At 42.8% G+C, this 12,184-nt stretch overlaps 1 pseudogene; it reads right to left on the minus strand.

Moving 5' to 3' along the window:
• The window catches only part of LOC147964788 (uncharacterized), a 34,326-nt pseudogene that overhangs the window by 18,708 nt on the left and 3,434 nt on the right, over positions 1-12,184 (minus strand).

Raw genomic sequence — 12,184 nt, forward strand, 5'->3', positions numbered from 1 at the left:
ACTGGGGCTGTAACCAGACGTTTCTTCAACTCTTGGAAACTTGCCTCACATTCATATGTCCACTTGAACTTGGTGTCTTTCTTCAACAACTCTGTCATGGGCGTCGCTATCTTAGAGAAATTCTCAATGAATCTCCGATAATATCCTACGGGTCCAAGAAGACTGCGGATCTCTCCAACTAAGGTGGGTGCCAACCACTCAGTGACTGACTGAACCTTAGTAGGGTCTACTGCTATACCTTCTCCTGATATAACATGTCCAAGGAATCCAACTTCCTTCAACCAAAACTCACATTTGTTGAATTTGGCGTATAACTGATGTTCCCTGAGCTTCTCGAGAACTAAACTTAAATGCTCCCTGTGTTCCTCTTCATTCTTCGAGTACACCAAAATGTCATCAATGAACACCACGACAAATTTATCCAAGAACTCCATGAACACCTTATTCATCATACTCATGAAATAGGCAGGGGCGTTTGTCAGTCCAAATAACATAACCGTGTACTCATATAGCCCGTACCTTGTGGTGAAGGCTGTCTTGGGTATATCCTGTTCTCGGATCTTCAATTGGTGGTATCCTAATTGAAGATCGATCTTGGAAAATACTTTAGCTCCTTGCAGCTGGTCAAACAATTCATTGATCATCGGTAGTGGGTACCTGTTCTTGATCGTCACTTCATTCAATGCACGATAATCAACCACCATTCTCAGAGATTTATCCTTCTTCTCAACCAAGAGCACTGGGTCTCCCCATGCTGACGAGCTTCGTCGAATGTAAGCTTTCTCCAGTAACTCCTTAATCTGTTTCTTAATCTCCTCCAGATCATTCGCGAGCATCCGGTATGGTCTCTTCGATATTGGTCTGGTGCCTGGCAATAGCTCTATGAAAAACTCAATGTCTCGATCCGGCGGCATGCCTGGTAGTTCCTCTGGAAATACATCCGGGTAATCCTTCACTACAGGAACTTCCTCCTGAACAACGCCCGTGAGGGCATTTAGGTGAGTCCTCCTTGGGGTATGCCTGGATACATACTTAATCTTTTTCCTCCGGGGCGGTGAGTAGAATTGACCTACTAGCACAATCAATGTTTTCTCCATACTTCGATAGCCAATCCATACCCAGTATCGCATATAATCCTTGTGACTCTAGAATTATTAGGTCTGAGGGGAAAATATGGCTGCCAATGTTTAAGGGTATCCGGTCGCACCATCGTCTGGCCATATACTCTGCTCCTGGTGAGCTTACTAACAAGGGTGTCCTAAGGGCTAAGGTGGGTAACTTAAACTTGTCCACAAATCCCCTTGAAATGTATGAATGCGATGCACCAGTATCGAAAAGAACAAGAGCGGTAAATGGCTTAACTAAAAACTTACCGATAACTGTGGCTGGCTGCTCTTCAACCTCCTCCACGTTCACGTGGTTCACTTGGCCCTTATTGAAAGGGTTGGGCTTCTTCCCAGAGCTTCCATTGCCATTTCCATTCTTGAGTTCAGGACACTCATTGGCATAGTGTCTAGTCTTCCCGCAATTAAAACAAGTAACATGACTTTGGTCCTTCTTAGCGGGTGTGCTTGGGTTAGAGCGGTTCTGACTGCTTGCTCCACTCTCATTTCCATTCGTAGAGCCATTGTGGTTATGCAAACTTCCTCCATTATGATTATGGCCTCCATGGTTATGGGTATATCCTCCCAAGTTCTGGGTGAACCAAGGTTTCTGCTGAGCCCCTGAATTGTACTTCCCTTGTCCATTCTTCCTTTTGCGGCTCTCAATCTGCTGCTGCTTCCCTTCAATCATAAGAGCCTTATCTACCAACTCCCGGGTAGTTGTTAAATGTCGCCACCATTAACTACATACTCATCTCATCATTTAGCCCTTCCATAAACTTCTCTTGCTTCACGGCATCTGTGGCCTCATAACCCACAAGTATAGGGGGTCGCAACAGTTTTCGAGGGTAGAGTATTCAACCCAAATTTATTGATTCGACACAAGGGGAGCCAAAGAATATTCTCAAGTATTAGCAGATGAGTTGTCAATTCAACCACACCTGGATAACTTAATATCTGCAGCAAAGTGTTTAGTAGCAAAGTAATATGATAGTAGTGGTAACGGTGATAAAAGGTAATGGTAGAAAAAGTAATATTTTTTGTGTTTTGTAGTGATGATAACAATATCAACGAAAAAGTAAATAAGCGAAGAACAATATATGGAAAGCTCGTAGGCAATGGATTGGTGATAGAGAATTATGTAGGATGCGGTTCATCATGTAACAGTCATAACCTAGGGTGACACAGAACTAGCTCCAATTCATCAATGTAATGTAGGCATGTATTCCGAATATAGTCATACATGCTTATGGAAAAGAACTTGCATGACATCTTTTGTCCTACCCTCCCGTGGCAGCGGGGTCCTAGTGTAAACTAAGGGATATTAAGGCCTCCTTTTAATAGAGTACCGGACCAAAGCATTAACACATAGTGAATACATGAACTCCTCAAACTACGGTCATCACCGGGAGTGAACCCGATTATTGTCACTTCGGGGTTGCCGGATCATAACACATAGTAGGTGACTATAGACTTGCAAGATAGGATCAAGAACTCACATATATTCATGAAAACATAATAGGTTCAGATCTGAAATCATGGCACTCGGGCCCTAGTAACAAGCATTAAGCATAGCAAAGTCATAGCAACATCAATCTCAGAACATAGTGGATACTAGGGATCAAACCCTAACAAAACTAACTCGATTACATGATAAATCTCATCCAACCCATCACTATCCAGCAAGCCTACGATGGAATTACTCATGCACGGCGGTGAGCATCATGAAATTGGTGATGGAGGAAGGTTGATGATGACGATGGCGACGGATTCCCCTCTCTGGAGCCCCGAACGGACTCCAGATCAGCCCTCCCGAGAGAGTTTAGGGCTTGGCGGCGGCTCCGTATCGTAAAACGTGATGAATCCTTCTCCTTTATTTTTTTTCTCCCCGAACACGAATATATGGAGTTAAGGTTGAGGTCGGTGGAGCTCCAGGGGGCCCATGAGGCAAGGGCGCGCCCAGGGGGCAGGCGCGCCCCCACCCTCATGGCTAGGGTGTGGACCCCTGGCCTTGATTCTTTGCCAGTATTTTTTATTATTTCCAAAAATAATCTCCGTGGAGTTTCAGGTCATTCCGAGAACTTTTGTTTCTGCACATAAATAACACCATGGCAATTCTGCTGAAAACAGCATCAGTCCGGGTTAGTTCCATTCAAATCATGCAAGTTAGAGTCCAAAACAAGGGCAAACGTGTTTGGAAAAGTAGATACGACGGAGATGTATCATGGCCACATCATCTGGGGCATAGCATGCTAACTTACTAAACTGATCCACGTACTGCCCACAGTACGGTTGCCCTAGCGTAAGTTGCGAAACTCATGCTTCTTCATGCTCATAGCTCTAGTTGAGACATGAGCAGTGCGGAACGCTTGCTGAAACTGCTCCCAAGTAACATTGGCTATAGGGAAGGTGGCTATGTAATTCTCCCACCATGAGGCTGCAGGTCCATCCAATTGGTGTGCGGCAAAATGCACCTTCTCAGCATTTGTGCAACCTGTAGTGGTTAACTCCCTTCCAATCCTGCGTAGCCAGTCATTAGCAACTATTGGCTCGGTGCTACTGGAAAACACCGGCGGTTGTAACCTCAGATAACGGGCTAAGTTGTCAACTGGAGGGGGTGGTGGTGGGTTGTTGTTATTGTTGTTGTTGTTGCCTTGGTTATGGACTAGCAATTGCATCAGTGTATTCTGCTGTTGAATCAACTGAGTGAGCTCCGGTGGGAAAGCAAATCTGGGGTCACATCTCAGAGGCATCTGATGGTTTAGAGGGGAGAGCTTAGAATATAATGAGGTCTAGTGAGAAAACACTACCCATATGCACATGAGACAAACACAAGCATATCACACCAAAACAATTTCAAGCAAGGGCATACAATCGATCTAACTATCGTTACAGTGCTCGGACTACTAATATATACATGGGGGGAATACTACTAATAGTATGGTGGTCTACTAGAATTTTTGATCGATAGAAGACTTCATGATATCTGCTCCAGCTTTGTCTTCATAATCATCATCACTGGGGTCGGAGTCGGTGTCGTCGACGATGATGTAGTCCTTGGGGTGGTCGTCATCTCCTCCTGGCGCAGGGTCCCCCATGAATACTCCTAGCTTCTTTGTCAGGTCGTCATTCTTCTCCACTAGTATTGTGATTTCCTCCTCGTATCCGTTGCGTGTAGACTTGAGTTCCTCTTCTAGCGTCGCATTGTCAGGTCATCAACTTCTTCAGATCTATCATGCTTGCGCACATTTGGTTCTCCTGGCATCGAATGTGCTGGTTTAACTCCTAGATGAAGGCTGCAATGGACCTGTCCTTCCTGGTGCTGATCATCTCCCATTGCTCATCTCAGCGCCCACATATCTGGTAGATAGTGTCCTTAAGATTCTTATGATAAACTTCACTGATGCATCCTATGGCGACGTGGGCTGCCATGCTCTGTCCTAGACTCCAGGTTGGTGCATCGAAGGAAAACTCTATGGGCTCTGTTACTTGCGTGAATGTCCTTCTTGGAACTTGAAATTGAATCATCCAACGCTCTTCTTCTGGTAAAGTGGCGGTGTAGGTCCACGTGAAGCTTGGTATTCCAATGTTCAGGGACCTAGTGACTTCCTTCAAGTGTCGTCCAAACGGTGTGTCTTCATCCGGCTATGTAAACTTGTTCCTTGCGTTCGCCATCCTATAGAGTAGAAAATGGAGAGGAGTCAGAAATGGGTAGAGAAGAGTGACCTATGGCTCATCTTAGTGGTCGTGTCCTACATTCAGCGAGTGCTCTTATACCATCTTGTAGCGATTCGACCTCAAACGGCCAAATCTCTGTGCATAAGTGTCATCTCTGGATCGGTAATGCTGACACACACAGTACTTGAAGGATTTATAACACAGTGGCAATCATACACTTATTACATCGAATGTCTCAAAAGAGAACTTATTACAATAAATATGGCTTAAGGCCATCTAAAAGATAACAACGAAAGACTTGTAAGTTAAAGTGAGTCCATCAACTCCAATGGCATAGCTGAGTGCACGACAACGACCTAGCGCACCTTACTCTTCGTCTGAAAAGTCTGCAACATGATATGTTGCAGACCGAAACAGGCTAGCACATGGAATATGCTGGCAAGATAACACAGTAGAGCAATGAAACAAGTAAAAGCTATCACTACATGCATATATGGCTGGTGGAGGCTCTATGGTTATAATGTTTTTACGAAAAGCCATTTTTTCCTACAACAATGGAATATATTTTATTTAACTATCATGGTAGTTGAAAAACAATGAGAATGGTAAAACCCCATCTCAATCCCAATTAAAAGTAATTAACATCCCAACAAATTTAATTTAGGGTGATGAGGTCCACATGATAATCCAAGTACCAGATACTCAAGATGTCCATAACCAGGGACACGGCTAACCATGATTAGTTTGTACACTCTGCAGAGGTTTGCATACTTTTCCCCACAAGACTCGATCTCCTTCGTTGGATTTCTCGCACTACATGGTGTTTGAGAAACTGATGATCGAGACAGTCTTTCAGAAGCATTAACTCTAACCCCGGGTAGATAGTACCAACCTACATCCCTACATCTGCTAGCCTACCACTCGAAGAGGTCATACAACTTACTCCACTATGCTAGAGCCCATAATAGCTTGTGGCTGCACACGGAAGTTTCTAGCATGAATAATCTTATGATCCCTTTGAGCCTGGGTGGCCAACCAAAAAGGACATCAATGGTATATCCCTAGGTGCTGAGAAAAATCCTAAATAAATAGAAATAAAAATCTAAAAATGCCAAAACAAATTTTCATCGCCTAAATAAAATATTTAGAACTTAGTGAACATTTTCTTGGCCTAAAAATGCATATTTTTCTAATTCAAATAAAATCCAAAAAAACTTTATTTGATTTTAATATTTTTCCTCCAATATTTCATTTATTTTGAAGAAGTCATATTATCGCCTCTCATATATTTTTGATATGAAATATTTTCGGAGAGAAAAATAATAAAACCAAAATGATCCACTTTTCAATATTTGAGAAAATTCAAATACAAAAATAATAAAATCCCCAACTCTCTCAGTGGGTCCTTGAGTTGCTTAGGATTTTAGGATCAAAAACCAAAATGCAAATAAAATATGATATGCATAAGATGACCTATGTATAACATTCCAAATTGGAAATTTGGGATGTTACAGATTATGTTGTAAGTCTATTTCTCCTCTTGGTATGTATCTACAAGTGCCAATGCTACTAGTCAAGAACTAGTTAATATGAACTTGACAAAGCATTAGAACAAATTCAGCTTTGGAAACTAACCGACTCAAAACAACTCCAATTTCTCTCACAACCGGAAGAACCTGAGGTCAAAGAAAGGATCTTCATAGCCATGTCCTTCATCCCTGGTGTCTCACCTCCATACATTCTCCACCAAGCCACTAGGAAGAGGAATTTTTCACAGTTAGGAACTAATAATACTATAGGAACTTGAGTACTGGACAAAATATGTAGCTAAGTGAAAGTTTTGCAAGTAATGACTAACCAGGATTGTAGTCAAAGTTTTGGCAAGTCCAAGCAAGTTTCTTTGCAAAGGAACCCTCTCTGCTTTGGAACTTGCACTACAAAAAAATACACTTCCATGATGATATGTGTTTGTCACAGTAGGTCGCGTTTTTTGTCATGCATGTACATCCATGACAAATTTATGACAGAATCAAGATAGTCATACCTGTGCTGTCGTAGAAGTGTTCCATGACATTACCAAAATTATCATCACGGAAGTGTCCACTTCCATGACGATAAATCGCGCATCACAGAAGTGCTTTCGTCAAGGGTGACCGACACATGGCATCCACCGTAACAGAACGCCGTTAAGCTATCGGGTCGGGTTTTGGATCCGATAACCCGTTAACAGGCCTGACCAATGGGGATTTTCCACGTGAAAAATCATCATTGGCTAGAGGAAACATGTGTCGGCTCATCGTTGGGACAGATGTCATCCACTCACTGGACAGAAGGCGCCGATGATACGTCGTCACGTGGCACAGCCCAACAGTGGCCCATTCCTGTGAAAAGGCCGGCCCGTTTGACTTGGTCAAAAGCTGGCAGGTCGGCCCATGGAAAGCCTGTTAACGGCCTGTTTGCATATAGCCCATTTACAGCCCGCTAACCCAAGGCCCGTTACGCCCTATCCAAATTAGGCCTAGTAGCATCATCTGGGCCATCCAATATGATTCCAGCCCGTTTCACTTCTAGCCCATGTATAGCCCATGACGTCTTTCGGCCCATATGAGGCCCTTTGTAACTCTTGGCCCATTAGCGGCCTGTGATGAAACTGGCCCGTAATGAACAGTGTATTACTTTACACCCATTAACGGCCCGTGGTGAAACTGGCCCATAATGAATAGTGTACCACTTTATACCCATTAACGGCCCGTTATTCCGTTGGGCCGTTTCTAGCCCAAGTTAACTTTCGGCCTTCTGAGGGCCCATTTATTATTGGGCTCATTTGCAGCATTCGGTTACCTACGGACCTTTACTGTCATTTTCTGCTTGTGGGCCAAATTCAGCCCGTCGTTACAGTCGGCTCGTTTGTGGACCGTTAGTCTGTTGGGTCATTTTCATAGCATCACCAAATACGGCCTATTAATGGCTCGTTATGGTCAGCCCATAAAACGTACGATTTCCATTAAAGGCCCGTCTACGGCCCATTAAAGGCCCGTACAAGACCCATAAATGAGTCAGCGGCCCATGGATCCTACGAGACATAGAAGGCCCATGGATCCTACGAGACGTAGAAGGCCCATGGATCCTACGAGACGTAGAAGGCCCATGGATCCTACGAGACGTAGAAGGCCCATGGATCCGACGGCCCGTGAAGGGCCATGGTCGGGCGAGTTGGCCCCCGTTTGAACGATATAGCATATTCAACGAATTATCCTACTCAATACTATCACCTCTAAAAAGCATACACTATACAACAAAGAGATCAAGGCATATAAAGGTACAATAATCCTACACCATACAATAAAAAAATTACAGCCGATTATACCCACTAGGCATTATGGTTCGGCACAGGTGATAATAAAGCATACACAAATAGCAAATTAGATACACTGGGCAAATACATCTCATACATCATGGACGCGCATCAACTTAACTCCATTTGAACTATAATCTCTTCAGAAAATAGGATTGGTCAAATTCAGATAGCACAAATTTCAGTCTGCAAAATCTCCAATTCCTTCATGGTTACCTCAGTGTCTTGTTTCATTTTTTGACTCCTACATCTAATACTTGCATGTCCAGTCTCAACTTGTTGATTATACGTTGACAATCATGTACACATTGTCTTGCCACCTCTAGTTGATGCTCGAGAACATCAGCACATTCCAATTCCAATCCATAATCATTCGGTAACGGCCATGCCGCACTGCTCGCAGATCTTTGTGTTGATGTCACTTCATCCTGAAATGTTTCTGTAAGTACACATGACTAGGGTAAAAATATAGTTACAACAGTGAAGCGAACAAGACACTATTTTGTACTACATGGCAAAACAGGACTAACAATAATGTTACACGTCACTTTTAAAAAAATGTTACACGTCATGAAGCATAAGCAGGTGATATTTTAAAAATTATAAAAAAGATAGTATGTGCAGCCTGCATACAGAAATCCCTCTTAGCTCACTAGAGGAGCACGATGTTGGGGCCCAATCGAAAACACAGACAAGTTACAAATTTAGACAGCACGTTGCGTATAAGTAAGCAAGCAGTTGGCCATTTTGTGCCTCAATTAAAGTCTTAGGGAGCATAATGAACAATAGAGGGTTTCATACAAACATACTACAACAGGCAAAACTATGCAACCATTAGCGTAGTATAAACTAGATTGTGAGCCTCATGCAATAATAGTTGGTTAATAGACTTCAAAGCTTCAGGCACACTTCGGCAGAGTAATTAAATGGTAAGGCCTTTAATTATGTCAACTAATAGTGATACAAGTACTGAACATCAGGCAGGATTATTTGGGCATCTCATTAACTGAGGACAAATAAAGCAATTCAAAAGAGAAAATTAACTATGCCTGAAACAAACAAGGAATTGAACTGTTCAGTTGCATACAATGACTTACCTTAGCATGTTGAAGAGGCTCAGCACAGCTCCTACTTCTCTTGCAAGGCTCCTTCCTAACATCTTGTACTTGGAAATCCTCAATCTTATCTTCATTGCACCCCCTCTGCAAGGTGACACAAACTAGTTACTCGTCTCCTTGGAAGATAAATATGCATACTTTCCAGTCTGTGAACACAAAAGGATGAGATTATAACAAAACAACACCACATAATGAAACATGCCGCATCTCTTGCACTTGCACACAATGAAATGAGCATTTACTATGTCCACACTATGTAAAAACTAGGCATACATTCGAACTGGATCTCCAGGTACTCTTGGAGAGCCTACTGTAGTGTACAGCCAAACCTTTATGTCACCTATGAGTTAGAGAAGGCCCCACTACAGCAGCCCTTAGTGTTTAAATCGTTGACAAGCTCTATTAGAGTGTTAGGTCAAGAACAACAAGTAATCAAAGCAAACAGTCCTAGTATGGCTGGCTGATGCAAACAAGCAATTGAACAGATGTGTGAGCAAATCTTACATATCAAGAAAAGAAGCAAAGAAGGAGGCTTAAAGACCATCACTTGACCGACCAGATTTAAGGGGCATTTAAACATCATGTGCAATCTATGAACTAACATAAACATTGCATATTCCAGATTCTACAATGGAATGCACATGTATTAGGTTATGCCATGTATGATGATGCCTAAATGTACAGATAGCAGGCAGGAGTGATTCATCATTGCACACACAATTGAATTGCAGGTTAAGGGCCAGTTCGATTCCGCCTTTTCAGGGCATATTGTCAAAATAAGCCATAAAAGATGTAAAGAAGTCATTTTTGAGTTATGGGCTTGGGCTTAACTAATTTCGCTTTGGAGGGGGTGTTTCGGGTAGAACCTCACTAAAAATTGAAGGGAAGGGGAATACTGAAATGACTCTGTTGTCTGCCTATATTACACTCAAAATGCAACTGTTGACGCCCGTGTCACACCTAACCCTCAAGTAAAAACAAACACGCAAGCATTCATTGCCCTGCCCGCTTGCATCTCCTCTCCCCTTTCCCTCTACCTTGATCCCCTGCCTGCATCACTAGGGTTCCTCCAGCGAGCCCTCGCCACTGGTCCCATCTGGCCTGGTCCTCGATGATGCTATGTCTAGCTAGGCTGCATGGCCGGCGGGTAGGGGCAAATCTCCCTGGCTGCTCCTCCCTCTGGTGCCGCCCCTCATTCTCATGGTCTCCAGCAGCTGCTCCACTCTGGTTCGTCCAATGAACTACTCCGGTGGGCGCTGCACAACTACGACTGATGCCACACTGCGGCAGAAGGCACCTTTTTCCCCCTCCCCTCCTCCCAGGCCATGGCCTTGAGGTGCTGTTGAAGGATGAGCTCATCCAACAAGGTGAGGATCTCCTCTAATTTTTTGCCAAATTTTCATTCTGATCCACTATACGATGAATTGTTATGAGCTGTTGCTGCTGCTATATGATGAATTGCTATGAGCTGCTGCTGCTATATGATGAGTTGCTACAAGCTGCTCCTACTGCTGCTATATGATGAATTGCTATGAGCTGCTCCTGCTGCTGCTATATGATGAATTGCTATGAGATGCTCCTGCTACTGCTATATGATGAATTGCTATGAGCTGCTGCTGGTATATGATGAACTGCAGACTGCTGCTGCTGTATGATGAGTTGCTATGAGCTGCTGCTGCTATATGATGCTTTCAGGTGGTGCTGCTATACGATAATAACCAGCCACTTGGACCATCAAATTTCAATAAATAATTGTTCTTCATTTAAATGTGGGTCATGCATTCTTCGTTTAAATTAGGCAATGGGATCTCTATGGAAAACATTGACCAAAGTAGATTATGCCAAGTAGATGGTATCTTTGTATTTACATTTTGAGCAAATAGTGATGGTCTGTTTTCCTATCATATTAATTACTGCACTGGGTTCAATTTGTGATGTTTGTAAGTTAAATTAATTTCCATATGGGAAGCAAAATGAAAAAATATAATGCAATCTAGAATTTCCACTGATCATACCAAAGATAAGCTGAAAACGCAATGAAAAGAACTGGTTGGGTAATTACATGGAGCTTATATTCATGGGTGCTTATTTTCTTAGGATAACTCGTAATAACTGTCCCTAAGAAACTTGGCTAATAGAACTGACATACAAATAACATATCACGATGATTGCAATGGAGGAGTGACGTACCATAGCACACTGTATAGGCTCACCGCTGCCTCTCCTTTTTTTGCGATGTTCCATGAAATTGCCACATACATCTTGTACTTTTTCATTGTGTAACCCTATCTTCAAGTTGACACGGCTAATTTCAAACATCTCTACATGATACTACATTGCATATCCCTTGCGCATATTTAAACCACCAATTAACGATTGTGTGCGTACCATAAACTAGCCATGACTCTGTATGCTGGACTAGCAGGCACTCTAAGGGAGCCTAATGTAGTGCACTGGAATTCGTACATGCCACCTATGATTTTGTGTAATGTACTGCCCCTGTTCCTAAATGTATGTCTTCGTAGAGATTCCAGTATGGACCACATACAGATGTAAATAGATGCATTTTCGAGTGTAGATTCACTCATTTTGCTCCGTATGTAGCCTATAGTGGAATCTCTATAAATACTTATATTTAGGAACGGAGGTACGAGGTAGTATCATGTATGACATCTACATATCTAATTTAGCAGCCGGTAGTAGAAATCATTGTCTGCACAAAGGGATTACTGGTCGAAAATCCTAGCAAAGCACGCTGGCAGGCACACAACAATACAAGAGATAGAGAGACGCGCTTACAAGATCATAGCAATGCCTCAGTCCAGGATCTTGGTTGGCCAAGCTGTTAGATCCAGAAGAAACATCGTCCTTGTAGTTTTTGCCAGTTGCATAACAGGTAACAGCGACTGGTTAGTATATTTGAAGTACAT

Source organism: Triticum urartu, chromosome 6A (genome assembly GCF_056163025.1).
Source record: "Triticum urartu cultivar PI428250 chromosome 6A, HENAU_Tu73, whole genome shotgun sequence".
Classification (NCBI taxonomy): Eukaryota; Viridiplantae; Streptophyta; class Magnoliopsida; order Poales; family Poaceae; genus Triticum; species Triticum urartu.